This window comes from Canis lupus, chromosome 1 (assembly GCF_011100685.1).
Source record: "Canis lupus familiaris isolate Mischka breed German Shepherd chromosome 1, alternate assembly UU_Cfam_GSD_1.0, whole genome shotgun sequence".
Lineage (NCBI taxonomy): Eukaryota > Metazoa > Chordata > Mammalia > Carnivora > Canidae > Canis > Canis lupus.
The window spans coordinates 23,887,533-23,915,326 of record NC_049222.1 but is presented as its reverse complement, the minus strand read 5'-3'; the positions used below and the strand labels follow the sequence as shown (position 1 = coordinate 23,915,326).

At 44.7% G+C, this 27,794-nt stretch overlaps 1 protein-coding gene and 1 long non-coding RNA gene across 2 annotated transcripts in view; one reads left to right on the top strand and one right to left on the bottom strand.

Moving 5' to 3' along the window:
* Nucleotides 1-3,573, bottom strand: part of LOC119875954 (RNA-binding E3 ubiquitin-protein ligase MEX3C) — a 38,205-nt gene extending 34,632 nt beyond the window's left edge. Inside the window, exon 1 of the mRNA XM_038525978.1 lies at nt 3,429-3,573. The gene's annotated coding sequence lies outside the window, so the exon portion shown is untranslated. The remainder of the gene's footprint in view (nt 1-3,428) is intronic.
* LOC119870726 lies at nt 3,213-27,506 on the top strand. Its single transcript, XR_005353473.1, has 3 exons — nt 3,213-3,491; nt 19,199-19,411; nt 27,249-27,506. It is a non-coding gene; the product is annotated as an uncharacterized LOC119870726 (long non-coding RNA).
* The last annotated feature ends 288 nt before the right edge of the window (nt 27,507-27,794 follow it).

Here is a 27,794-nt window from a genome sequence, read left to right as displayed (position 1 = left end):
AAAAATCTTCATCATCCTTTGAAACATTTTCCTTCAAGGAATTATCCTAAGGATATAATCAAAGATATGACCAAGGTTACATGCAAGGATGTTTATTGCAATGATAACTATATTAGCCGAATTGTAATGCTCTAATTGAGTGACAGGTGAATAATGAATGAGGAATGGACAGGTGTATAATGAAACATCACAAGCCAATAAAAATCACATTTTTGGAAAATACTTGCTTGACATGGGGAAAGCTCACCGTGTGATACTAATGGAACTCAAGCAGGATGCAAAATGATGTGATGTGGTTCCAATTATTATCATTATTTTGTGTGTGTGTGTGTGTGTGTGTGTGTATCTACGAGGATGTGAAACGGAACTTTCTCTTTTGTCTATTTTAGGATAGACAAAAGCTGAGAATAATTGATAATAGTATCCTCATATTCTCAAGCAAGGAGTTAAGGCAGTCCCACAGCATTTAATATAAATTTTAAAAAGAAAAAGAAAAATTAAAGAAGTCTAGTACTCCTGACTCCCACTAGGAACAATCCATATTAAGAGGTTCTTCAGGAGGAATTGTTTGAAGTGCATTTATAGGACTAGGGTGTGCTTTTCAGGATTGAACCTGATGGCAAGACGCTGCCCTGGAGGAGGAATCCGAAGGTGGAAGCTGGCTGGACAGATGGCAGGATGAGGCCGTGGGACCCAGGCCTTGCTTTACCTTTGGGGCAGTGCATGTGGATTTCCCCCGGGTTTGGTGGGGTGGGATGGGGAGCAGGAAGGACCAGGCCATGCCTCCGTCTCTGCTCCTCATCCACGAGCTCCACAGAGGGCTGGGCTCGTAGGAGAGACGAGCACTGGTGTAGATCACACAAGACTTTTCCATTTCTGTGCTTGCAAGGGTTCTGGTGTCCCACAGCCACGGGGCGGGTGGCTCGGCCTGCAGCCTGGCGGGGGGCCGAGCATGCGGGACTGAGGAAGCAAGCTTGAAGGCAGTGGTGGGAAAAAAAATCCAGTTGTCCTATCCCCGTAGTCTACCTCCCTCATCCCGTTTAGTAGTTAGTCCCAAAGGCGGCGAGCAGGGCTGGGAGAGAATGCGCCCCAACAGGTATTGAAGTCATCTCCGGGCATGAGGGCACCGGGGCTTCTCAAGGCCTTCCTGCTCTTTTCTCTCTAGTTTTTCAACCTTTCCAAAATAAAACACGTGCACTTAATAGTTTAAACAGAACATAAAAAGGAAAGGAGAGGGACTGGCTCGAGAGAGAGGACCCCAGGTCAGCACTTCGCAGGGAACGACGGCCTCCGGGTCCGGTTTCCCTGCGGCGCCCCCTGCCCGGCTCCCCTCCTCGTGCCCAGGCCACGGCGGCTGGCCTCCCCCTCCCCCCCGCAGGCCCCCTTCCCAGGCGTCCTCTCCTCTCCTGCACGGTTCCCGGTTGTCCCTCAAGGCCCCAGCCCTCCGGCCTGCAGCCAACAATGCCCTTGCAGGGGGCTCCCCTAAGCTCTGGCCTTGCCCTCCTGTCGGAGAGCGAGGGACACCTGCTGTGGGAGTTGGTTCCTTGTAAAAACACACAGCTCTACTTTTCCATGCACGTAAGTTGAATAAAGACGTGTGGACTGCACGGTGACGGGGCCACGTGGTGTGCCTTGTGTGCGTGACTCCGGGCCACACCCTGCGGGGTTTGGTCCGTACTGGCTTCGGGAAATACCATGGAGTTGATTGAATCAAAGAAGTTACTGACCTATTTACCTGTCCATTCGTTACCAAAGCTCCTAGGATTGTGGCACATAAACTAGCCCATCAGATCCAGCCTTCCCTGAATCTGGTAAATTCTCTAAATCATCTTTCTCTTTTTTCACGTCTGGCATGGGGTCGTGGGAAAGTAGTTTGGCCTCCGAAGGTCTCAAATGTAGAATAAGAGAGTGGACTTAGATAAGAGAAAAAAAATCCCTCTTTACATCCGTTCAGTGGGTTGAGGGTTGGGGGAAACAGGTGATGGGGACTAAAGAGTGCACTCGCGGTGATGAGCACCGAGTAGCGTATGGGATTGTGGGGTCACTATGCTGTACCCCCGGAATTGATGTAACACTGTATGTTAACTCTACTGGAATGAAAGTAAGAAAACCCTAACAATTAAATAAATAAACAAATCCACTTGTACCTGCAATTAACCCCCACCACGCCCACCCCCCCACGTTACTATTGTCTGAAATTTACTTTTTGGAGGCTCCAAACAGGAATCATTAAAAATACAGCAGTCGCCCTTTATTTGCGGTTTTGCCCTCCTTGGTCTCAGCCCCATCAACAGCCGACTGGAGCTGCTGCTCCTCCTCTGACACTTGGTCAGGGGCTGGCAGTCGCCTCCCACTGAAGCCACGGCGGCCACTGCTTCGTCACGGCGCCTGGTGGTCCACAGCACTGCCACCCAGCACGCCGGCGTTGTGTCCCCTCACGCCGTCACGAGAAGGGTGGGTACAGTATAGTGGGATATTTTAAGAGAGAGAGAGATCATAGTCTCTTACCTTTTATTACATTACACTAACTTATAATGGTTCATTTTTTATTATTCTCCTTAATCTCTTACTCTCCCTAAGTTACAAGTAAGACCCTCCTAGGTAGGTAGGTGTGTACAGTAAAAGCATACACAGGGTCTGTACCATCTGGGGCTTCAGACATTCACCGAGGGTCTCGGAACCTCGTCCCTTGGGATAAGGGGGGACTACTCTACAGAAAATATGTGCACCCCTCTCCCTACTCCAACCTAGGAAAACATTTTTTTCTTGATCTTTCAAATAGATCCAAGGAAATAAAATGGAATCTCACATACCTGTTTTCTCCAGACTTAAATTTTTTTAATTGCAAGTAAATTTCCCGCGGCTCCATGCAAGCCAAGAATTAATTAAAGAGCAAATAAGAGAGAGAGAGAGAGAGAGAGAGAGAGAGACAGAGATGGGACATAGAAGCCAAACATGCTCTCCGTCTGCAAAAGGGGGTTCGCGAAGACTGCGTGTTCCGTGAGCTGTGTGTCGGAGGGCGGCAAGGCGGGGTACTGCGTTCGATTTGACCTCCTAAGCGTAGCACTGACCATAACATGCCTCTAGCTTTAGTTTTTAAAAGTGGTTTCTTTTTAACTCCTTGTTTGACCTCACAGAGAAGCTCACGGACACAGTTTCCTTAGTCCCCGCCCCGTCTTCCCCTGGAACTCCCCCTCTTTCTCCCCGTAACAGACCAGGCCCGACCAGGACCAGGCGTGTCTTCTGGGTTAGAGCCTGGGGGAGAGCCCGCCTCTCTGGAAGACCCTGAAACCCAGAGGCAACTGGGCTCTTCCACCCTCAAACCTCCCTCTCTGCTCTCCACAGCCTGGTTCCACCTCCCAGAGTTCCCCTCCCCCTCAACCCCTTTCTTAAAAACAAAACCCGCTAGGCCTCTGGCGTTTCCCTACCATTGGGTGGGCCGACTGTGGAAGGTGAATGCTGGGCTGTTCCTGCTGATGGCAGAGGCAGAGGTATGTTCGCAGCTGGAATTCAGAACTCATTTTTTCCATAGAAACTATAGGAACAGTGGTGTACTGTTAGGTAGGTTCTAGAGTACATGTAGAACTCCAGATGACATATGTTGAGTCAAATGGACTTTTTTGAGTTCTGGGCACCTACGTACTCCTTTTAGGTCATTTCTTTAGGAAGATGGCTCTGAATTCCAAACAATTGACCTTGAATTGTCTTTGTGTAGAGGGAACCCCAGGGGCAGAGGCCTTAATTGTTTGCTCTGAATACAGACTGTTGTGGGCCCCTTTGAGGGGCATAGCCTCCTCTGCCCTGCACCAGGCCCAAGACTTCTGAGCTGTTAGAGAAACCACAAGCCCCCTTAGAGTGAGTACCAAAAAGGGAAAGAACAGACCTGAGCAGGGAGAGGGTGTATATAAACTTGGTACAAAGACTATGGGTAAGGCAAGAAAGCAGGAGGCTCAGGAATGGAAGGAGTGAAGGTTTCCAGAAGGTCTTTAGGCCTAGTCCCTAGAGATTTTAACAGTGTTATTCTTTCTTTCTTTCTTTCTTTCTTCTTTCTTTCTTTCTTTCTTTCTTTCTTTCTTTCTTTCTTTCTTTCTTTCTTTCTTTCTTCTTTGTTTTTAGAGAAGGAGGAGAGAAGGGGCAAAGAGAGAGGGCGAGAGAGAATCTTAAGTAGGCTCCACATCCTAGTGCGGAGCCCAACTCAGGGCTTGATCTCACAACCTAAGATCATAACTTGAGCTGAAATCAAGAGTTTGGACACCTAAGTGACTGAGTCACCCAGGTGCCCCAGCAGTGTTATACTGTTAAGGTAGTTTCTAGAGACAAGTGCCAGGGTTGTTGGCAGGAGGGTTGTAATAAAAAAACAAGTGGAATGAAGAACTAAATCTTCAGTTTTCTATGGAATGGAGGCTGGGAGTAGACTTATTTTGTGGCCTGGTAATAGAGTACATCACAGATATGTGTGTGTGTGTGTGTGTGTATGTGTGTGGCACTCTAGTGTTCAGCTGGAACAAAATAAATGTGTGGCTATAGCCAAGGCCACAACAACCTGGTGATGATAGGAGGTATGACAGTAGCAGCAGGGAAAGCAGATATGCTTTTAAAATGATAAATGAACTGGAAGCCACCATAATGTAGGAGAAAAAAATGATCATGGCCATTGGTGAATCTGTGTGGGGTCCCGTAGGATCAGAAGGAAGAAGTTTAGTGGCATCGGAATCTAGACACTGGGATGGAGGGTCTGATCTAGATTTAGCAAATAATTACTATCTTTGTCACTCTTTTGATTGTGCCCTGGGGACACCTGGCTGCTTTTATATACCTTTTGGTGTTTAGTACAGGTATCCTGCATAATAGAGTAGCCCTCCGTAAGTGTTACCGACAGCCTAAGCAAATAAAACTCCATAAAAGAAATATATTGAAGTTCAGACAAAAGGCGAACAGTGTCATGTGCCACAATATTGAAAACTGTAGGCCTGGAAGTTGATTTTAGTTCGTAACGGTTGAGCGTGCCCATCCAGTCTTTGCCTTCAGAGGAACTCAATTACGAAGAGAAACCAGCTTTCCCTGTGAGGGTTGTTTTATGATGCTGAAAAGTGGTCTGTTGGGGCTCTGAGCCTTCTCTCCTAACTTGTAGGTAAAAATGTGGGGCACAGGTTTGTAAAATCTCAGTGGTGATGGTAGCAGTGCGGGTGGTGGTGACTAGGGAGGAATTTTTTGATGAGAGGCCTAAGACGCATCATGACTCCTGTAGCCAGGAGGAGCTCGCGTAGGCATTGCAAGTGGGGTATGGCTGCAGACAGAATGGCCAATGGGTATGGCTGGCCTTTCTGTCAGAAAATTCTACCTATGTGTCATATTTGGCACACGGGTTAGGTGTGGGGACAGAGGACTGCCTTGGCTCTAGTCTCTGTAATAGATAAAATGTGTGCAACCAAACGATTTCATAAATGCCAAATGATCTTACTCATGGAAAGTACCATTAATCATCTTTTGATTTAATGAGCATTATATTGAACTCCTAATATGCACCAGGTTTCAGCCCTCTGGAGGTACTGGAGATGGCCTCAAGTTTCTGTGCTTTTATGACCATGTCTCCTGAGACCAGGGACTTAGACCATCTCATTCATTCTTTTATTCCTTGGGGTGTCTATGGATTTTTCCATATTGGCAGGGCAAGTTGTAACTCTCTTTCTTAGATTCCAGAACCACTGTTAGACATGTCCCTTGCCACTCGGAGGGCCTTGACGGAATGAGCCCTAACTGCAGGTAGAAGCCAAGTGGAGAGAGAGAGAGAGGGCAGGACAGGGAGCAAGTCCTGATGATTTTAGATTTAGTTGTGAAATCTTTGCTTTCTCTACCTTTCCATCATCCAATTTTATCAACTGTGAAGTCTCCTAAGGTAGTTTGACATGGGTTTCCATGACTTGCAGCCAGTGAGTTCTGGTTTACATGATATGCAACTCTGAACTCATGACCTTCCTTTCCCAAGGCTGCTCCTCTTCCTGTATCCTGGTTAATGGTTCCACTTCCCACCTCATCCCCTCAGGTCAGAAACCTGGGAGTCATTCTAGAATCCTCTCTTCCCATCACCCCTAACAGTCAGTGATGGTCATCAAGTCCTAATGATGTTGCTTTCAACTATCCCTTGATCCCATCTCCTTCTCCCCAATCCTGTGGTCACCACTGTCGGATAGGCTCCATGACCTCTTGCCTAGGGCTTTGCCTTCTACTTGGGCTCCTGATTTAGTCTCATCCTTGTTAAGTCCATCGTCCACGTAGCAGCCACAGTAAGATGCAAATCTAGCTTTGTTAGTACAACGTTCCAATTTCCCATGACCCAGTCCTAACCTCCAACATCTCACTTTTCATTTTACACTGTGTTGATCAACAAAAAGTTTATTTCTCACACAAACCGAGTCGAGGCTCTTGTGTCCATAGCTATGATGGCTTTAATACTGAGGAAGAGAGATGATCTGTATCCATCGGCTCAATCTTTGGCAGTCCTTGAACTTTATTTCCTACAAGATGAAGCCTAAAGTTTATAGGCCATCATTTAATGACTTCCTGATCCTTTCAAGCCACCTCCCTCCAGCTAAAACTCTGTAAGAGTCATTGCTTTAGCAGGCGACTCTATGATACAGTTACCTACCAACACCTTTCTCTCTGCTTCTTTGTTAATACAGAGCTTTCCGTCTGCTGAGCTCTTTATTTCTGCCCATTCACCTGTGCCTACCCTCAGGGCATTCTACCCCAAACTGATTTCTTCTTCTCCCAGCATCTAAGGTCTTGTTTGTACAAATCTTTTTTATCGCGTATTAGATACTGTTTTATATTGATGTGTGACTCTTCATGAATATGTCCTACTTTTGCCACAAGTTTCCAAGCTCTGTGAAAAGCAAGACAATTCCTCATGCCTCTGAGTGTGCCTAGCACATTGTCTTGTATATGGTGGGTATTCAGTAGATGCTCATAGATTTTCTTCTCCTAGATCCATGCTCTTGAGTCATGGCAGACCCATACTTTGGTGAATTTTTAATAAATGGGTTCAGAGAAGATAAGGGGTTAGTATCCAAAATATATAAAGCACTTATACCACTCAACACCCAGAAACCAAATAATTCAGTTAAAAAATGGACAGAAAACATGAACAGACATTTCTCCAAAGAAGACATCCAGCTGGCCAACAGACACATGAAAAGATGCTCAACATCACTCATCAGAGAAATGCAAATCAATACTACAATGAGATACCACCTCACACCTGTCAGAACGGCTAAAATAAAAAACACAAGGAACAACAAGCATTGGCAAGGATGCAGAGAAAAAGGAACCCTTTGCACCATTGGTGGGAATGCAAACTGGTGCAGCCACTGTTGAAAACAGTATGGAGTTTCCTCAAAAAGTTAAAAATACAACTACCCTATGATCCAGTATGGGGTATTTACCCAAAGAATACAGAAATACTAATTCAGAGGGATGCGTGCACCCCAGTGTTTATAGCTGCATTATTTATAATAGCCCAGTTATGGAAGCAGCCCAAGTGTCCCTGACTGAAGAATGGATAAAGAAGATGTGGTATATATACACAGTGGAGTAATTACTTAGCCATAAAAAGAATGAAATCTTGCCACTTGCGACAACATGGATGGAGCTGGAAAGTACAATGTGAAGTGAAATAAGCCACAGAAAGACAAATGATTTCACTTATATATGGAATTTAAGACATAAAACAAAGGAAAAAAGACAAACCAAGAAACAGACTCAACTACAGAGAACAAACTGATGGTTACCAGAGGGGAGGGGGGTGAGGGGGAAACTGATGATAGGGATTAAGGAGTACGTTTCTGATGATGAACGCTGAGTGATGTATGCAAGTATTGAATCACTGTATTGTATGCCTGGAACTAATGTACCACTGGATGTTAAGTATACTGGAATTAAAAAGAAAACATAAATGGGTTCAGAGAAGCTGAGGCCAGTAAATTTTAACTTCCCAATGTAAAAGTTATTCAAGGTCAAAATCCTCAATTCCCACAAAGGGGATAATCACTTTTGTGAGGTGCCTAGCAACAGTCTTAAGTTCTACTGAGCAAGTCCCAGGAGTCTGTAACTTTTGTGTCAATGAAAATTATAATTACTGAGTACAATTACAATGCCATGGAAATCATGAATATTATAATTCATGCATCTGTAAAATTGCCATTTCAGGGCTCATGAAAGATACAAGCTCAAGACAAAAGAGAACAAGAAAACCTTGGAACCAGATTTCTGGTCACAATAAAGAAATTACTTTAAGACAGCCTGGGACTATAATTTTTAACTCTAATTTAATATATTCCTATTTGTTTCTGAGTGCTTCACAAATTGGAGCTCATGAACATAGAAACTCTTCTGGTATTTCTAGCTATTTTATTTTCCTGCTTTCAAGTTCTGTTATCTGCTTTCACAATCTCTTATGATTATGATGAGAATTTTAGTCAACATCTGATCATCTTAACATATAAGGCAGTTTTTCAAAAGGTCTTAAACACAGATTTCATTTATCCTCCTGTAGAATTTAGCATTCTTCTGTTGTAAGTGACATTTTGTACTTATTTGGCTTATCAAAAAACAAACAAACAAAAAGAATTTATTGGCTCATCTAGGTTGAAAGTGTAGGGCTAGATCAAGCTTCAGGCACAACTGGAGTTAGAACCAAAAAGATGTCATAAATATTTGGTTATTTACCATCTTTCTTTTCTGCCAAGTGTTGTTTCTAGTTCTAGACTAGTAGCAAAATGGTAGCAATGTCTTCAGGCTCTTTATCTCCTCAAGTATCTATATCTCCTCAAGTATCATTCCCAAGACAGTGGGAATGATACGCTCTTTCCTTGAAGTACCAACAAATGGATCTCATTAGCTCCCTGTGGTTATGTGCCCACCTCTAAAGCAGTCACCATGGCCATGATTAACTTAAACTTGGTACAGAGGCATGGCAGGCAGCCCTGGCCTTACTGGTGTAAACTAGTAGAAGTTTATGGACTAATAGTGTAGGTGAATTCCTATTGGTCTTTCAGAAATCCACTTACCGAATTCTCAGGAGTAATCAACTTTATTGACCACATCCTCTTTTAATAATATATTTTTTTGGCTTTTGTGATGCTGTAGGCTCTTGGTCTCTTTTTTATCTGTCATTGAATGTTCAACTCTCTTAAGGCTATGTCCTAGGCACTCTTCCTACTGGCCTCTATTCTAGGTGTTTTCATTTATACACAAGGCTTTAATAACCATGTAAAAACCAAAGCTCTGAAATTCTTCTGCTACCCAGAGGAAACTCTGCACTTCTACCTCCAACTGCCCAATGATTTTCTATCTGGTTCTCTTAAAGTCACTTCAAACCCAACATGTTCAAAACTGCATTCCTTGTCCCCCAAACAAACCTGGTCTGAGAGGTATTTTTTTGTTGTGGTAAACGGAACCATTATCTATCTAGCTCAGGAAGTTGGAAACCTAAGTGTCATCTTCAACGTGGCCTTGACCCTTAATCTCCATTGCTTAGCTTATCTATTGCCAAGTTCTACAAAATTTACTTCCTCAATCTCTCTCAAATATTTCCGTTTCTCTCCACCTCTACAGCCACCTCCTTAGGCCAAGCCATTACCTTCAAACATCTAATTACTACACAGGGTCTCAACTAATTTTCAATGTTTTTTTTTTTTTTGGTTTTTTTTTTTTTGCCTTCCTTCAATCTATTTTTAATTTTTCAGTTAGAATGCATTTTCTCAAAATGCAAATTCAATGACTTTCCATTGGTCTCAGATACAGAACGAAATCCTTGCCGTGGTCTACAAAACTTTGCTGCTGTGGCTCCTTCCTCACTTACCATCACCATAACCCTCCATATTTCCTTCTTGACCTTTCCATCCATCATTGTTGTCTTCTTTCATCTTCTTGACATGATAGCCCCCCAAAGATATCTACAACCTAATCACAAAAAACCTCTGGATATTACCTTGTATGGCAAAATGGACTTTGTAGATGTGATTAATTTAGGAATCTTGAGATGGGGAGATTTTCCTGGATTATCCAAGCAGTCCCAATATAATCACAAGGGTCCTTATAATTGCAAAGCAGGAAATTTAAAGAAAATCAGGTGGAGAAGGAGGTGTGATGATGGAAGCAGAAGTCAGGATGAAATGAGCAGATGGCAAGTTAAGGAATGCAGGCAGCCTGTAGTAGCTGGAAAATGAAAGGCAACAAACAGATCTTCCTCTAAAGCTCTCCGAAGGAATGCAACCCTATCAACACCTCAATTTTAGGAGTTCAGAACTGCCACATAATAAATTCATTTTGTTGTAACTCACCAAATTTGTGATAATTTGTTATAGTACAAACAGCAAACTAATACATGCACCTTTGAGCTGCATTCTAATTCTAACAAATTAAGTTTAAGAACTAATAAAGTTAGCAGAATTTTTTTTCATTTTATTTATTTTTTAATTTATTTTAAATATTTTATTTATTTATTCATGAGAGACACAGAAACAGAGAGAGGGGCAGTGACACAGGCAGAGGGAGAAGCAGGCTGCACGCAGGGAGCCCGACGTGGGACTTGATCCTGGGTCTCCAGGATCAGGCCCTGGGCTGAAGGCGACGCTAAACCACTGAGCCACCCGGGCTGCCCCTAGCAGAAAATTTTTAAGTATGTTTGAAAAATCTTGAGCATGTGAATCTACTTTATCAACTGTAAATTTATGAAAATTAAACACAAACTAATACATCTGATGAAAATTTAGCATCTGAATAGAGATAGGCTGTAAGTATAAAATACACATTGGTCTTCAAAGAGTTCATACAGAAAAAGGTAAACTATGTCACCAGTAATTAAAAAATGTTAATTACATGTCAAAATGAAGTGTTGGATCTATTGAGTTAAGCGAAATATATTATTAGAATCCCTTTTACCTGTTTCTTTTTACCTTTTGTAAATATGGCCACTGGAACACTCAGAATTATATATGTGGTTCACACCGTTATTTCTTTTGGTAAGTTCTTCAGACTGGAGAATACAATTCATGAGAACAGTTTTTTCATCCTTGTGTCCCTTTACACACTGATGCTTCTTAGTGGGTGTTCCACAAATACTTAATACATGAGTGAATGAATGGAGGTATGTACTCCAGCAGGGCTCACTAGCCTTAAGGAACACTTCATCAACAGATTTCTAGTCAGCCTCACTATATATCTTAAGAGTCAACGTTTTAGCGGCAACAATGATACAACCAATAAGTTTAGTGAGTTCCTAGCATATTTCTATCTCCTGGAAGTGAAGATGCCTGCAGCCCGATAGGTGTAGTAGCTGTATCTAAGCAGTGGCAAACGAGGCCCTATCCGGTGATGGGGTAGAGAGTGTGCTGGTAGTGGCGCAGTAGACTTTGCTGCACTTTGCAGGAAGCAGGCTTCTAGGTGGTCTCAAGAAGGGGAGAGCCAGCTGTGCCAGAAAGTGCTGTGGCCCTCACATAGAGAACAGACCTGTTCCCTGCGGGCAGTGCTCCCTTCTCTACAACACAGATGTTTCCTTTTTGTGACTTTCCCTTCCTTTTTCCCCAACAGGATCATCCTTGTCATTTTACTCTGATTTCACCCAGACTAATCCCACTGGGTGTCCTACCCAACACCCTACATCCACCTGGGGATGCTTATTTTGTGGACGATAGGCCTCTGGACCCTTCAAAGGAGATGGGGAAGCTTAGGTGAGGTGACAAATAGATCACCGCCCAAACTGATTTTTGTTGGAAGGAAGTCAACTGTGTTGATAAGACCTCTGCATTTCAGGTCACGCATCTTCATCTTTTTAGCCCCAAATACCTTTTTCCAATTTACAAAATGGCATCCTCCCGATTCCTTATCTCTTGTACCCACTCAAGCTCTTTCCTCTGTGTCAGAAGAAGTGCATATAGACACAGGCAAGACAGTGACCTCATATCTTTTTGATTAAATCCCTTGAATATTTACTCTGCCCGTCTGACTAGTAATGCTGTAAGAGCTGAGTCATGGGGCGGCTAACAGAGGGGACTTCCTTTGCTGGCCCAGCCCTGCCACACTGCCCATCTCCTTGCATTTTTCACAAATCTCACACAAGCCAAATCTAGCAGCTTATTTTCATTCATTCCATCTTTATACTTTCTTTAGAGCAATGACCTACTTAAGTTAAAGGGAAATACAAACCCCCAAGGAAATTTGCTGACAGCTGGTTCCTGGGTAGAAGTAGGTTGGGCATGTGTCTGAGAGAAGCTTATGAGCTCTAAGAATCATTTTGGCTGGGGATGGCAGTGGAAAGAAGGGCCTGAAGGTTTAAAAAAAAGGTGTCCGATGGCAAGTGTCTCTGGGTAAGTGATGGGAGATGGCTGATGGTGGGAAGAATTGGGTAGGGGACAGTTTCTCAAGAGCAGATCTCAGCTGGAATTTCCATGTTCCCTTTAGCCCTCCTCCAGTGGTGCCTGCTCCAAAGCTCTGCTCCTTAGGTCATGGGTCTAAAGAATATCAAGGTCCAGATGCAACGGACAATTCCAAACCATTATTTGAAATAAAGCACACTTTTGACAGGTGGTACATGAAAGTGCAGTTTGGAAGATACATTAAAGATGAAAGATGACAGGTAGAAACAGCTATTTATTTATTTATTTATTTATTTATTTATTTATTTATTTATTTATTTATGATAGGCACACAGTGAGAGAGAGAGAGGCAGAGACACAGGCAGAGGGAGAAGCAGGCTCCATGCACCGGGAGCCCGACGTGGGATTCAATCCCGGGTCTCCAGGATCACGCCCCGGGCCAAAGGCAGGCGCTAAACTGCTGCGCCACCCAGGGATCCCTGGACATTTGAATTTTTATCTTGAATTTGCCAGAAACTGCCTATGTACCTTAAACAAGAACTGGCTATGTACCTTACACTACAAAAGCTGACCTTTCTCAGCTTCCCCTTTCTCATCTGTAAAATGCGTGGTTTAGACTAGCTGATGGCTAAGATGCCTTTCAGCGTTTCAGTTCCTTGAAAACCATAAAATGATTCACCTATTGGCTAAGTTAGCTAATAATCAATACTATTTTGTATAGTTGTTAACAAGTCATCAGACTGATTTATGTTTTATCTTTTTCCTTTTTAGAATCTTATTTAAAATAAAATAAATAAATAAATAAATTTCCTCTTCCTTTATTTGACAGAAGTATTTTGTAGGATGGCCAGAAGGTGGGGCCCAGAAAAGATCAGAGATTCAAATAAATCCCGACAATAGGGCTCTGCGCTGGCTGTGGACTGTAGAATCCTTTTGGCGCCCTCTGGTATGAGTCACAGGCCTCATGATCCCAGGCATCCAATCCCACGAGGTGACCTTTATCTATTTATCTGGAATGTGGGAGGGCCAACTCTCTCCATGACTAACCGACCAGATGCTCCTGGCTGAGCCCTAATGCGCGGTTTGCATGCTGGCTTCATTCAACAGTAAGAGTGTGAATGCGGTGGGCGCTGATGCTGTTTGATGCTACCTTCCACAGTAGATCACCTACTGTTTATTAGAGAACTGTCAAAACTAGGTATAGCAAACAAAACTCCCCTTAGGTCAGTTTTTAAGCTTAAGCGTATAGTGCTATAGAACTTTAGAATTAAAGTGGAGTCTGTCTCATTTAACACTTTAGAGATGAAGTGCAGATGACCTGATTTGCCCAAGGTTACAATTTATTAGCGCAGAATCAAGACGTGAAAACACCACCAGATTCTTAGGTCTGTGGTCTTTCTACTATACTATATTGCTTATGTAAGAGCTACATTTTCCAACAATTAATTTTAAATATGCAACACGTGCACAACAAAATATAAGACACAAAGGGTTTTTTTTTTTTTTAAATAAAGATTTTATTTATTTACTCATGAGAGACACAGAGAGAGAAAGGCGGAGACAGAAGCAGGCTCCATGCAGGGAGCCCGATGCGGGACTTGATCCAGGGACTCCAGGATCATGCCCTGAGCTGAAGGCAGATGCTAAACGGCTGAGCCACCCGGGCGTCCCAACACAGGGTTACAGTGAAAATGCAGCCTCCTTATCCACAGCTTTCTCTAACTACTTTGTCTCCTCCCTCTTCAATCAATCTGGACTTCATTTCAGTATAAGGTGTGATGGAGGGATGCAACTGTATTTTCTTTCAGATGGCTCTTCAGTTATTTTACTAGCTAATAAGGTGCATTTCCCTTATTTGTGCCTCTCTTTTGGAATTTTTGAGATTTGTTTTTTTTCTCCTATGTGAATTTGATAATCAGCTTGCCTATTTTTTAAAAAAAATTATGTTGGTTTTTAAAAATAGGATTGTGTAAAATTGATAGATTAGGAAGATTGGATGGTGTTATGAAGCTCTAGAGCTTCTGGATGTAATTCCTTCCCTGTTAAAAAGAAATGTGGGAGATACCATCCTTTCTGTCGTTTGATGTGGTTCTGTGAGGGCGTGGTTGTCACACCTTCAAGCAACACATCTTTTCTCACACCTTATACTACAAAATATGCAGCTACGTTGTCTTCCTTGCCATTTCTTGAACTCAACTGGTAGGTTCTCTCCCCCCTTTCCCAGAGAGCTGCAGGTGCTTCCTCACCCCCTCAAAGTATTTGTGACAATGCTGCCTTCTTGTTGAGCCTACGCTAACCACCCTATTTAAAATCACTACTGCTGGGCCCCTGCATGGCTCAGTTGCTTGAGCGTCTGACTCTTGATTTTGGCTCTGGTTGTGATCTCAGAGTCGTGGGACTGAGCCCCCTGTTGGGCTTCATGCTGGACGTGGAGCCTGCTTGAGCATCTCTCTCTCTCTCTCCTCTCCCTCTGCCCCTCTCCTCTACCTCCCTCTTCCTCTTTAAAAATAAATTTTAAAAAATCACTATTACATCTACTCCCAGCTTTCCTAATTTTCCCCATCCTACTTCATTTTCCATACTGCACACTGCCTTCTGACATATTAGGTAATTTGCTTAATCATTATGCTTATTTTTATTGTCTGTCCCCACCACTACAATGTAAACCTCAAAAGGGCAGAGATTTTTGCCTGCATTATTCACTGCCATATCCCAAGTGCCTAGAACCGTGCCTAGCATATAGTAAGTGTTCAATAATTCTTTGTTTCGTTGTTTTAAACTAAAGATGGTCTTTATCCAGTAAGAGATTTTAAGAGTAGACATTACATTTTTATCAAATATCAAGTGTGCTTTCAGCATCCATAGAAATAAGCATGACTACTTTCTCTTTTTTTATTCCCTAGACACGGTCAATGAGATGTTAAATTTCCTAATAGTGAAATATCCTTGCATTTCTAGAATAGCCCCTACTTGGTCATGGTTTGCTAAGTATTTTCTGAATAGCCCAATTCTGTTTACTATTTTATTTATTATATTTAGGTTTTTGAATTGATACGCAAAGTGAGATTGGTGTGAAGTTTTGCCATGACATCTTTGGCTTTGTTATCACATCACACTAGTTTCAATAAGTAATATAGACTCTCCCACCCACTTTTTAAAATGCTCTAGAATAGTCTAAGTAGCACTGACTTTATTCTTTCTTTGAAGTATAGTTACTTGTGCATTCCCATGATTGTAATCTCTGGGTCCTTAAATTTTCTATTTTGTTATGCTCAGTATTTTATAAATATAGCTATATTGTTTTTTATTTGCACATTCAAAATTGAACTAGAGTTAATTAGCTCAGGAAATTGTCAAGAACAAGTCATCTCATCCCATACATTCTTTTTAACCAAGTTTCAGTTAACTTGAGAGTGTAGGTAACATTACTGCAACTTTCCTCCCCTCCTCTCTCCTTCCCCCCTTACTTCTTCCTTCCTTCCTGCCCCCCTCTCTCCTTTTTTCCTTTGAAATAATCAAGTCTTTGCTCCATTTTAGATTTATGTCTTGCAGATGCACATTAAAACAAACAAAACCCAACTCCTAAACTATGTATTTTTCTTGAATGCTCATAGTCCTAACTTTATAAATTCCTTGTCTTCTAGATGATAAAACAGAAGCCCAGGAAGTTCAAGTGCCTTGCCTTAGGAGGGTCAGAAACAGGTCCCAGATTCCTGTGTGTGTGTGTGTGTGTGTGTGTGTGTGTGTATACACATGTCCTCTGTTCTGTTCTTCCTTCTTGCCTTCTTTCCTGAAATGTTAAATATCAACTATGTTCCAATCATTGTTCAAGGTGTTAGGAGATATGATGATGAACCAGACAGTCTTTGTTTTCTAGAAATTTGCCATTTAGTGAGAGAATCAGACAAGTAGACAAATAATTACAATATAGCACAAAGATGGTGCATGCAAAATGAAAAAGAAAGGAAAATACGGTGTGGGGGAGGGTCACTAAATATGACTGGGGCTCAGGAAAAGCTTGACAGTCTTGGACTTGACCTGACAAGGAGGATTCTGTTCCTATTTATCATTTCCTGAACTCAGATATTCTATCAAGAACCACATGTGTCTACACATATTGTCATTCCTGGGAAGTTACTTTTGCCTATAGAGCCCTGCAGTTAGTTAGAGGCCCTATATTCTCTGTGCTATAGTCTCCATAATACTTTCTTTCTGTTGGTTAACACTGGGTCTTGAACCTCTTTGTGGAGTTACCTGCTCCCTCCTCTGTGGCTTCTACTCTCAGATCCTATAGGTAAAAACCATCCCTTTGGGAACGTTCAAAGCCTTCAGTGGTTCTCGGGAGGTAGGAATTTATTCTTGAGAGAGCAGAAGATGAAGGGTCTCATGGCAAATGGCCAAACTGTGTTCAGTTGGTGCACTGAGGTTCAATACTGATTTATCTATCCCAAAGGATCTCTGAGTTTATTTTTATCATCATTCTCAAACTAGCTCTTTTATTTAACACATTGTAAGTTCCTGCTGTGTGCTCATCTCTGTATAAGGCATATCCTTCCTGCCTGAAGGAGTTTTTACTTTAGTTGGAAAGACAAGACAGATAAAAACCAAAGATAAACAATAAATCAGGTCACTGTATGATATGTCTCAAACGAATGTTAGAGACAATTATTAGTATTGAGTGCAGAAGAGGGAGTGATTGCTATAGAATATACCAGTTTTATTTACCCATCTTCGAGCCCGTGATGGTGCATTTTATGTGTCAAATTGGCCAGGCTATGATAGCCAATGGTACTCGTTAGTTATCTTTTTTGTGTGACTATAAACCAGTGGCACTATGCTTGGATTTGTAGAAACAATGGAAAATATTACATAGAGCTAACTCTTAAGTCGCTTATGATCTATTTGGGGAGCTGGAGAAATAAAAGTACAGTTCCAGTAGAAGATGCTAGGAATGTTGATGGAGGTATGTACAGGGCCATGGCTGTTCAGAGGAGCATGGAGTTGGTGCTCAGAACCCTGAATGGTCTGGACAAGGAAAAGCCATGATCTGAGCTGCAAAGTCAGAGGAAGTGACCCCATGGGAGACTAGAAGCTGTGGTGGACTCAAGGGAACCGTCTGCCTAGAGCAGAGAGTATGAGAATGAACTGGTGGCAGCTGAAGCAGAAGAGGTAAGTCTGGGGCCAGATGACGGAATGCTTTACATTGTGAATAACAGATCATCTGATCTTTACGTTGCTGGTAGTTAAGAGCACCACTTGCCCAAGGGCCTAAAGCCCTTTGAAGTGTCCTGGAAGGAGAAGCAATATGGTAAGACAAAGAGGTATAAACATGTATAAACAGGCACCATGAACACATACATATATAATTGAATGAATAAATGAATGAATGCTTTTTTTTTTTTTTTAAGAGGGAGAACAATGAATTGATTAGTACTTTGGATGTGTGAAGTTCCTGGAGAGTGATGGCTCTTAACTGGGGTGATTTTTGCCTCCAAGAGGGCATTTAGCAATGTTGGGAGACGTTTTTGATTGTCATAATTGGGGTGGGGAATGTGACTGGCATCTAGTAGGTAGAGGCCAGCGATGCTACTCTCGGTTCCATTGGCACAAGGCAGTCTGTGACAACAACAAAAAATCATCAGGTCCAAAATGTCAATGGTGCTGAGCTTGAGAAATCCCACTATAAAGATACTGAGAAATAAGGTTGGAGGAGGAGGAAGTTATGTGCACCTTAGCATTCCTTTAATGCCTTGACAAGTACTTTGGACTTTATTGTACAGGCCATTGGGAAGCCAGGGAAGGCTTTTGAGTAGAGAGTGACAATGAAGGCCATGTTATGGACTAATCTGTTTGTCTGTGCAGGGAACTGAAGAGTTCAGGACATGCTACCCCAAAGTATGCTGCTTTGGGATATTGATTAGTTTGAGCTGAAGACACTTGAACAAACACCAGCTGCGGGAGAGGCTTTCTCTGAATTCCATAAGGGGAATTCAGAGAATTTAGGGACTTCATTATGGTTAAGTCTATTCCTTGGGGGTTCCATCAACTAGGGAAGAGGAGTTCTGATCACAGGAGAGGACACTAGAGTTGACACCCAGATAAACCTTCTCATAAACTGTCAAATCTCCCTTCTATTCTTCTAGGGCCCCCTCATTTTCCCTAAAAAACATTTACTCTCCTTCAGTTGCCTACATTCCCCCTTTCACCACTAAGACAGTATATACGGTTTCAAATCTCACCACTTTTCTGGATAATCACTTCTTCCCCCTGTGGTGCCCCCATCCATGTAATTTTCAAAATTAATAAATTTGTATGCTTTTTCTTCTGTTAACCTGGCCATTGCCAGTTTATTTCATAGACTCAGCTATGGAACATGGAGGTAGAGGGAAAAGTCTTTCCTCCAGTACATTATATTGGAGGGTAGGAGGGACTGAAAGTAGGAGAATCATGTTGAAGGCCACCGTGATTATTCAGGCTCAAATGCTAGGAGCCTGACGGGGAGGAGATGGAGAGCAACATAATGAAAAGTGATGGACATAAAAAGGCTGGAGAGGAGAGATAATGTGTTTTTTAAGAAAACATTCATTTTAAGGTAGCAGTGCAATTCATGCCGAAATCTCTCCTAAGCAGACAGTTGTGTGCTTAGGAAGGAGGATAGGACTGAGGATATAGGAGTCCACAGCCTAGCAGGGACAGGCAAAATGTTGATAGTGGGTTAGTTCTTTGGGGGAAGAGGTGGCAACGTAAAAGCAATAGACTGAGGACCGAGGGTGGTCCATGATGTCTCTTCTCTTTCCCTGTTTTATTATTATTTTTCTTTAAAGGACCCCCATTTCCCAGCAACGTTATAAATGAGAAGAATAGAGAAAATACTGTCCCCAGATATCTTGACTCCTTCGGTATTCGAGACCCATCAACAACTGATTATTGAATTGATTAACCGGATGTTTCTGGGAAGGTTGACTCCCATCTGAGGAGTAACTACTGAAAATCATCTTCACGCTTCTTGGTACCTGGTTTCTCAGCCAGGCTAGACAGTAAGTAAATCTGTGAGCACAAATGAAAGCCTGGGTAGACCCCCACCTCTCCCGTCACACCAATAACTGAACTGGTGGTATTGCATAGATCAGATTTTTATTGACTCTTGATTAGTCAATCAAGAGTCCTTCCCTGGTATGGGTTTCTCTCATATTTTACTGATAGTTTTGTCTCCCATGTGCCAGGGTAGCCATAAATCCTAGTCTCTGCAAACTGAAAACTCAATTTGGGTCTATAGCGATGCAGTGAAAAAGGAGAGGGTGTTGAGGAAAGTAGGCAAATTTATATGGCTTAAAAAAGAGAAATTCGGCCATTAAAACATGTAGTCAAGAATTTTATGCAGCCTTAAAAAGGAGGAAAATCAAAAAAAAAAAAAAAAAAAGGAGGAAAATCCTGTCATTTGGGACAACACGGGTGTACCTGGAGGACTTTATGCTGAGTGAAATCAGCCAGACACAGAAAGACAAATATTGCATAATCTCACTTAGACATGGAATCTAAAGTAGTCAAATTCCTAGAAGCAGAGAGTAGAAGGGTGGTTGCCAGGGACTGGGCAGGGGGGAAGGGGGCAGTGAAGGTCAAAGGGCACAAAGTTTCAGTTAATGAACATAAGTTCTGGAGATCAACTCTGTGGTATGGTGCCCATAGGTAGCAGTACTGCATTGTATATTTAAATTTTTCTAAGGTGATAGATCTTATGGAAAGCATTCTTACCGCCCCCCCCCCCCCCCACACACACAGACACAGGGTGGGGGAGAAAACTTGGAGAGATGATGGATATGTCAATGGCCTTGATGGTGGTGATGATTTTACAGGTGCGTAGCTATCACCAAACTCATCAAGTTGTATCCCTTAGATGTGTACAGCTTTTTACATGTCAATTAAAGCTCGATGAAGTGGCTCTTCAAAAATTTATATAATGGTTTAAATAATTATTGTGTAGTAGATACGGACCATCTGTTATCTGATTCCTACAATAAGAGTTTAATATGATACCATTTAGTATAAACACACATCGAATTCTAAATTTAAACCTCAAGGCAAAGTTCTAAAGTAGTAGTTCTTAGCTCCATTTCACAGTTGAAGCTAGAGCTCAGAGGGCTGAATGGCCAAGATCTCAGAGGAAAATGGGAACACTAGGCTGCAGGTCAGTTGTGGTCCTTTCTGTCCTAAGTCCAACAGTGTAGTTCCTTGAAGGTGCTTGTGTGTGTGTGTGTGTGTGTGTGTGTGTGTGTGTGCCCCTTCTTTTTCTTTTCTTTTTCATATTGATGTCCTAGTAGACAGAAGTTCTATTGTTTTCTTGGAGTTCATTTCATAGCACACAGAGTGCCTTACTAATCTTTTTAGTGGCTGCATCTTGTAATGGCTATAACTTATTTACTCAGCATTTAGGTTTTTCCTTTTTTTTTTTCTATGAGAAACGGTGCTGTAGTGAACAATCTTGTGCATAGATTATTTTGCACATATGTGACAAGTACAACAGGAGAATACATTCCTAGAAGTAGAATTGTCGTATCCAAGGGCATATGCATGCGTTTGGAGTTTTGCTAGTTGTTGTCAACCCACCTTCCACAGAGAATATACCCAATTTAACTCCCTGCAAACAATCTACAGGATTGCTCATGTGTTCTTAAACTTTTATTTCTTGTCCTTCTGATTATAGCTTCTTGCACTTTTCTTTATTTCCCTTTTTCTTCTCCTTTTTTTTATTTTAGAGAGAAAGCATGATGGTGTGTGGGGGGGAGGGAATCTTAAGCACGTTTCAGCTCAGTGTAGAGCCCCATGTGGGGCTTGATCTCACGACCCTGAGATCATGACCTGAGCCGAACAAGAGTTGGGGGCTTAACTGACTGAGCTGCCCAGCCATCCCTTGCACTTTTCTTTTTATCATGTGGCTGAACATCTTTTTATAGGTTTAAGAGACATTTGTGTCCATTTTTTAAAAATCAGCATTCTTGATACCCTCTGGGCCTTGTGAATCCTATGAAGGGTCCAGTTTGTCATTGGATCTACTGAGTCAGGCCGATCAGCAGACCTCAGCTTTACTTCCCCCAGCGATACTTATTGAATTGATTGGCCTAGAGTTCCCTCTTCCTCTGGCTTTGTGAGAGTTCTCCTGGAACACGGAATCGTCCCTGCTGGCCCTTTTGCCATGCTCTCCCCACCTTGGCCACCAGCCCCACTGCTCCGACTTTCTTGGGTGTTGGTCATCATCCAGGCCCACCTGGAGTTCCATGCTTTCCTGGCCAGCCTCCAGTCCCCTAATCTCAATGCCACCAATGACATTTAGCCACCGGTGATGACGACATCTACACCTTTTTTGAGAGTTACTACGGACTGGGGGTCTTATAAACAATAGAAACTTATTTCTTACACTTCCGGTGGCAGGAAAACCCAAGATCAGGGCGGAGGCAGATTTGGTACCTGGCAAGGACCCTTTTCCTATTGTAGATGGCTGTGTTCCTTCTGGTCTTTGCATGGTAGAAGGGCAAGGGAGCTCTCTGGGGCCTCTTTCATAAAGACGCAATCCTATTCATGGGAGCTCCACTCTCATGGCCTAATCACCTCCCAAAGGCCCCAACTTCCAAATATCACGTTAGGCATTAGGATTTGACATGTGAATTCTGGGGAGACACAAGTACTTAAGTCTATGGCAACAGTGCTAAGTATGTTACAGGAATGATCTCATTAAGTCCTTACAAGAACGCTCTTACAGGTTAAGTGAACTTCCCAAGGGCAGAGAGGCAGCAGGCCCAGGAGGTGGAACTGCATCTCTGTCTCACTCCAAAGTGCATGTTGTTAGTTGTCCTGGTGCTGGTGCTAACTGCATCTTGCGGTGGTGCTAACTGCATCTTGACCTTTGGGATTTGCTCTTCGTGACTTTTTTGGGGTTTGCCAACATCTCTCTCCAGCTCACGTGAACCTTTTTCTCTCTCTCAACTGATATAAAATGATCTTCTTCTTCAAATTGGCTAGGTCTGTGTTTCGGGGGAGGAGTGGGAGAAGAGAAGCCCCCATAGGGGTCCTTCCTCCAGCACGGGAACCAGAGCCCAGAGAGAACTGGTTCTTGTCGTTTGAGTGTCCAGGTTTCTTCTCCCTGAAGCACGTACATACCAGGGCAGAGGCCAAGTACGAGGGTGCCGGGGAGGAGGGATGATTAATAGTCTCCCAATTGGAAAGAACCCATCCCTCCCATTTGGCACTACAGCCTTGCTGCCTGGTCTGGCCTAACCCACCATTCCAGACTTTTCCATCACTCAGAGGAGTTTTCCTCTCAGGAGGCTCTTTGTCCTCCTCAGAATCTGGCTTCTATCAGGTGATCCTGGCATAGATGGATCCCTTATACCACGTGGCACCCCAAAAGATTCCCCAAGGGGTCCTTGGGGTCTAGCACCTCGGGCGCCATCTCTAGACCATTGTTGGAGGGTCCCTGAACCTTGCAGCAGACAGAGGTTCACTGTGTGCTGGACGGATAGAAGGCCAACAGGGTACATGAGCAAACTGCCGAACCGTCTCTTCCCAGAACCTATCCCCTCATCCCGCTGTGCTCTCTGGTCTCATCTGGAGGTTGGACAGTGGACTCAAAAGGCTCTTAAAGTTGAGTTCACTTCCACCTGCAGTTCTGTTCCATGTTCTCCCCAGAGACCGCTGTCTGTGAATTGTCCAGCTGCTACCGCCTTGGGCAGCTGCCCCTTGGCACTCTCCTTCCGGGCGGCTTGGTTCACACCCTCCTTCCCAACTGCATGTCTCAGATCTCGGGGCACACGCCCTGTCCCCCCCACCCTCCGTCACCGCAGGCTCATCTGCCCCGCAGCCGCCCTCCCCAACTCTGCTTCCTCCCTCCCGGTCCCGGGCGCCTCGGAGCCGGCGTCTTCCCTCTGGCCACGGCCCGCAGCCCGCGGCCACCCCAGACGTGACCGTCAGTGGAGATCTCCCCTCGTTGCTCTGTCCGCTGGAAGGAGCCAGAGCAGGAATCTGAGTTGGCTACCTGGGCCCGGAGGGTTTGTATCTAGGAGCTGTTCAACTCCACAGCGGTTCCATGTGCTGGGATCCCCCCCCCCCCCCCCAGGGTAGAGGTATGGAGACAGAAATCCTGGGGATTGAAGAACATCAAGGATCTTTGATCTCCTCATTAGCTCCTGGCTAAAGCCTTGGGCCGTCATGTCACCTACCCTGCCTGCAATCCAGGTCTGGCAGGATAATCCCTTGAAGTTCCCCCCCTCTTAGAGAGGGGCAGATTTATTCTACGGGGGCGGGGGGGCATCCAACACACACATGCACATGCACACACAGAGTTCCAATGTGAAAGTTCCAAGAGTTTTGGAAAAAGAAGAAAAAATCCTCTCCAGTAGCAGCATTATATTGTAACTTGTGGCACCAACAGTTTGGTCGAAACTAGAGTTGGTTTGAAAGCACATGGCACAGGGGTGCCCGGGGGGCTCAGCGGTTGAACGTCTGCCTCTGGCTCAGGGCGCGACCCCGGGGTCCTGGGATCGAGTCCCGCGTCGGGCTCCCTCTGTGGAGCCTGCTTCTCCCTCTGCCTGGGTCTCTGCTGCCCCACCCCCCAAGTCTCTCATGAAAAAATAAATAAAATCTTTAAAAAAAATAAAAAGACCATGGCATAGCGGAGGGGCCACAGCATGATGCAGTAGCCCTGTGCTCAGTACCCAGGTTCTACTGGGCTACCTTGGGTGACTTCAGAAAGTCACTTGGTGTTTTCCCAGCGTCTGTAAATGCTGCGGTTGGGCCGCCAGTCTCTGGGTTTGTGAGGGGAGCAAGCATTTGTGAGTCTTCTTCACCCAAACAAACAACTGGAGGCCCAGCTTCCAGTCACAGGAAGGAAGAGCACATCTTTCCCTTACATAGTCTACCTCAAGGCTTTCTCAGTCTCGGGCTTATTGACATTTGGGGCCAGACAATTCATGGTTGTTGGGGGCTGCCTCTGTGCTGTGGGATGTTCACAAGCACCCCTGGCCCATAAGGCCAGGCACTCCAGTTGTGGAAACCAAAAATGTCTTCAGACGTGGCCAAATATCCCCTGGATGGGGACATAGTCCCCGCCCACTGAGAACCACTTCAGGTGGGTTGCACGGATTCTCTTACGGGGGCAAAACCTTCCTTCGAAGAGGACAGACAGTGGGCCGCAAAGGTGCTCCACCAGGCCTCTGCAGGGGCGGAGCTGAGGGCTGCAGATGAAGGCTTAGCAGCTTGAGGTTGTTTCCACATCTCAGCATGTGCTCCGGTCTTAACCATCTGCATACCGGCTACCTGGCAAACAGTGGCGCCTCATAAGTGTTTGGAAGCTCTGGGAGAGATTGGTGTTTGGCCCCCATGAAAAATGTTTCCTTTAAATATTTTTTTTTTGAGAGACAAGGAGACTCCAGATCAACAATGAGGGAGGCTCTAAACTCCAGAGTCTAACCCCTGAACCTCCTAGCTTTTGCTCCAGGCTGCTTGTGCAGGACGGGCCTTTCCAGGGGCCTTTCCTTCAAGGTCCTGCAGTGCTCAGGGCAGCTGTCAGAGTGCTGGGGGTGCAGTGCCAGGGTGTTGAAGTTCCGCCCAGCGGTGGAGGCCAGTGGCCCTAAATCACAGAGCTCGGAAGCTGCAGAGGACGAAGGAGTGTGAGTGTGGGTCGCTGAATCGGTTTGCTCCTCAGAGAAGACTATCACTCAGTGCAACTCAGGCCGGGCTTGAGTAGCTCGTGAGGAACGCCACTGTCAGGGCTACAGGTGCTTGCGGGATTGACCTTCACCCCCGCAGTCAGCCGCCTGCCAACTAGATATAATCAGGCTGCGCTTCCAGGGGGAGAAAAGGCTGGATGGAGACTTCGTGCAAAGGTTAAGTGCAGCCTGATGAGTGTGAGTGTGTGAGTGTGTGTGTGTGTGTGTGTGTGTGGTGGGGGCTGGCGAGGAAGACGCTGGACCTAGCTGCAAAGCTTAGTCCTCTCCCTGCCATTTCCTTGCTGATTCCGGACAGGGGGCCTCGCGTGTTTGCAGCAAAAGCTCACAGTCGCGCAGCCCCCCCGTCCATCTGGCTCTTGCCATAGCATTTCCTCCTCATCCTCCGACTTCTCACCCCCACACCGACAGCCAGTCCCGTCTGTGATTCCTCAGGCTTGACACTGCAGGTCAAGAAGGAGAGTGTCTTCCCACATGGCTGCTAGGAGCGTTAGAAGTGGGCAGTTCCTGTTGGTTTTCGTTCCCATCCTTTCTGTCCCGCTCTGCTTTCTCTGCCTGAGCAGTAGTTCTGGATTCTGGACCTTTCCCCGTGGCATTCCTCGTCCCACCCCCTCGAACTTCTGATTGTCCTTTAACGCTTAACTCAAGCCTGTCTCCTTCGAGAAGACTTCCTGCCCCCTTTGGCCGAAGGGGAGCCCCTCACGGGGGCTCCTATAACCCCAGTGCTTCTGGCCCGGTACGCGTACCCCATCCAGTCCATGTTGGCTTCTGTGTTCACTTCTGCTGTTTGCTAACTCCTTTAGGGCAGGAATAAAACCTTTAACTCTCTCTACTTTAGACCTTTGGATGTTGAGCCACAGTATATCTGTTAACCAAATTAATAAAGAGAATTTAGGGGGCCCATCAGAATCTTCTGGGTAGACTTTCAACATTTCATATTGCCAGACCCACCCCCAGCCAGAGAGTCTCTAGGTCTGGGCTGGGGTTCGTGGATCTGGTTTTTGAAAACTAAACCAAACCAAACCCAAACAAAAAACTCCACGTGATTTCGGAGGTTCACTCATGGTTAAGAACCCTGATATCACTCGACCCATTCTTCTGCCCTTTCTTTTGTGTTCTAAAGAAAATTAAAGATGTGTTGGGAAGAAAGAGATTTGATGTGAGGCACAAAACAAAATAATCGGTATGAGATGGAGCTTCTCTAGTTCTTCGATAACGGTGCTTATCATTAACGATAATAAACCCCATTGTGTTTGGAAGTGTAGACATTACTAACGACGGAGCAGATGTTGGGGGGAACACACAGGGTGCCACTCAGCTGGTGGCAGTGTGGGGAGTGACTCGCCTCTCATCAGCCCTGTTTCCTTGCTTGTAAGACGGTGGATGGCATCTGCCTAAGCAAACACCCCTACAGTGGGCCATTCTTGGCCTTCCTGGATTGCTAGAGGAAGGGGGGATGCAGTGCATTTAGTCCGGTGACCCCGTTTTAGAGATGAGGAACCAAGGCTGGGGGTAGGGCGTGGGAAGTGACCTTCTCAGGTGCTTTCCATTAACCTTCTCAGGTTAGTGGAAAAGCTGGGCCTACAGCCTAGTTTCTCAACTCTTTGCCAAGTATACACACACTGGTTATTCTTGAACATGTTCTCATGTTGGGGGACAGCCTCCTGATTCCCCCAGGGGTCCCCAAAGTGTCCTAACTATCTAATCCTTGCCCCAATCTGACTTGTGCGTTTCCTCTCAAACCTTCTCCCACCTTTGTGTCCAGTTATTTCTCTAAATCTCAGCACCGGCCAGTGACTTCTCACCACAGAGACTTATGCTGGGTTCTCATGGTCATAAAATAAATCCCAAACTCCTACTGCAGGCCCTTCATAACTCAACCTGAGCCTGTCTTCTGACGTCATCTCTCACCCCTCCTCCACCATGGCTGTGACGGGCACTGTTGCTTGGGTGCCCATGCTCATTCTGACTTCTTTTGTGTCGGGTGGCACCCACCACCCATCAGAGAGGTTGCCAGGCTCCATACTCACTTTCCCAGCTCCCTTGAACCTAGAACACGAGTCTGTGAGCAGCTCTGGCTGAGGGGATGAAGCCCATGGAAGTCTGTAGGGGAGGGTAAGGATCACGTGTAGTGAAAACTTCTTTCTTTCGACAATAGAGGGGTAGACACAAGGCAGCCCTTCATCCTCGTCCTTGTTGGGGAGGACCTCGTGTGAACACCTGGACACTGCAGCTGTTGCAGCCATTCTGCAGTCCAGAGGGAGAGGACACCCAAAAGAACCATGGAGAAGCTGCTCCACAGCCCAGACCTCCCTGAATCAACTCAGCCAGCACGGAAGCTTCCCGTAGCTCAGTGTATTGTCATATGAAATATGAAGGTATCATATAATAACATAGCTAATAGTCTCTAAAAGTAAACTTAAAAATGTGCACTTGCCTCAGTTGTGCATTACTGCTCTCTGACTGATGCAATAGCCCGTCTTTAACCCACCTGACCTGGGGGAACAGGAGCTCCCTCCCTAAGCTGAATCCTCAGGGAGTGGAATTGCAAGTCTAAAAGAGCTCACATGACTCTCCGAGCTTGCGGACTTGCTCCTCACGTCTGCCGTTCGCAGCTCTGTGTGCACCCATTCCTGCCTCCACAGGCTCTGGTGTTCCAGCAGAGGAGAGCCCCGGGCCCTTGAGTGGGTCACTGGACACGGAC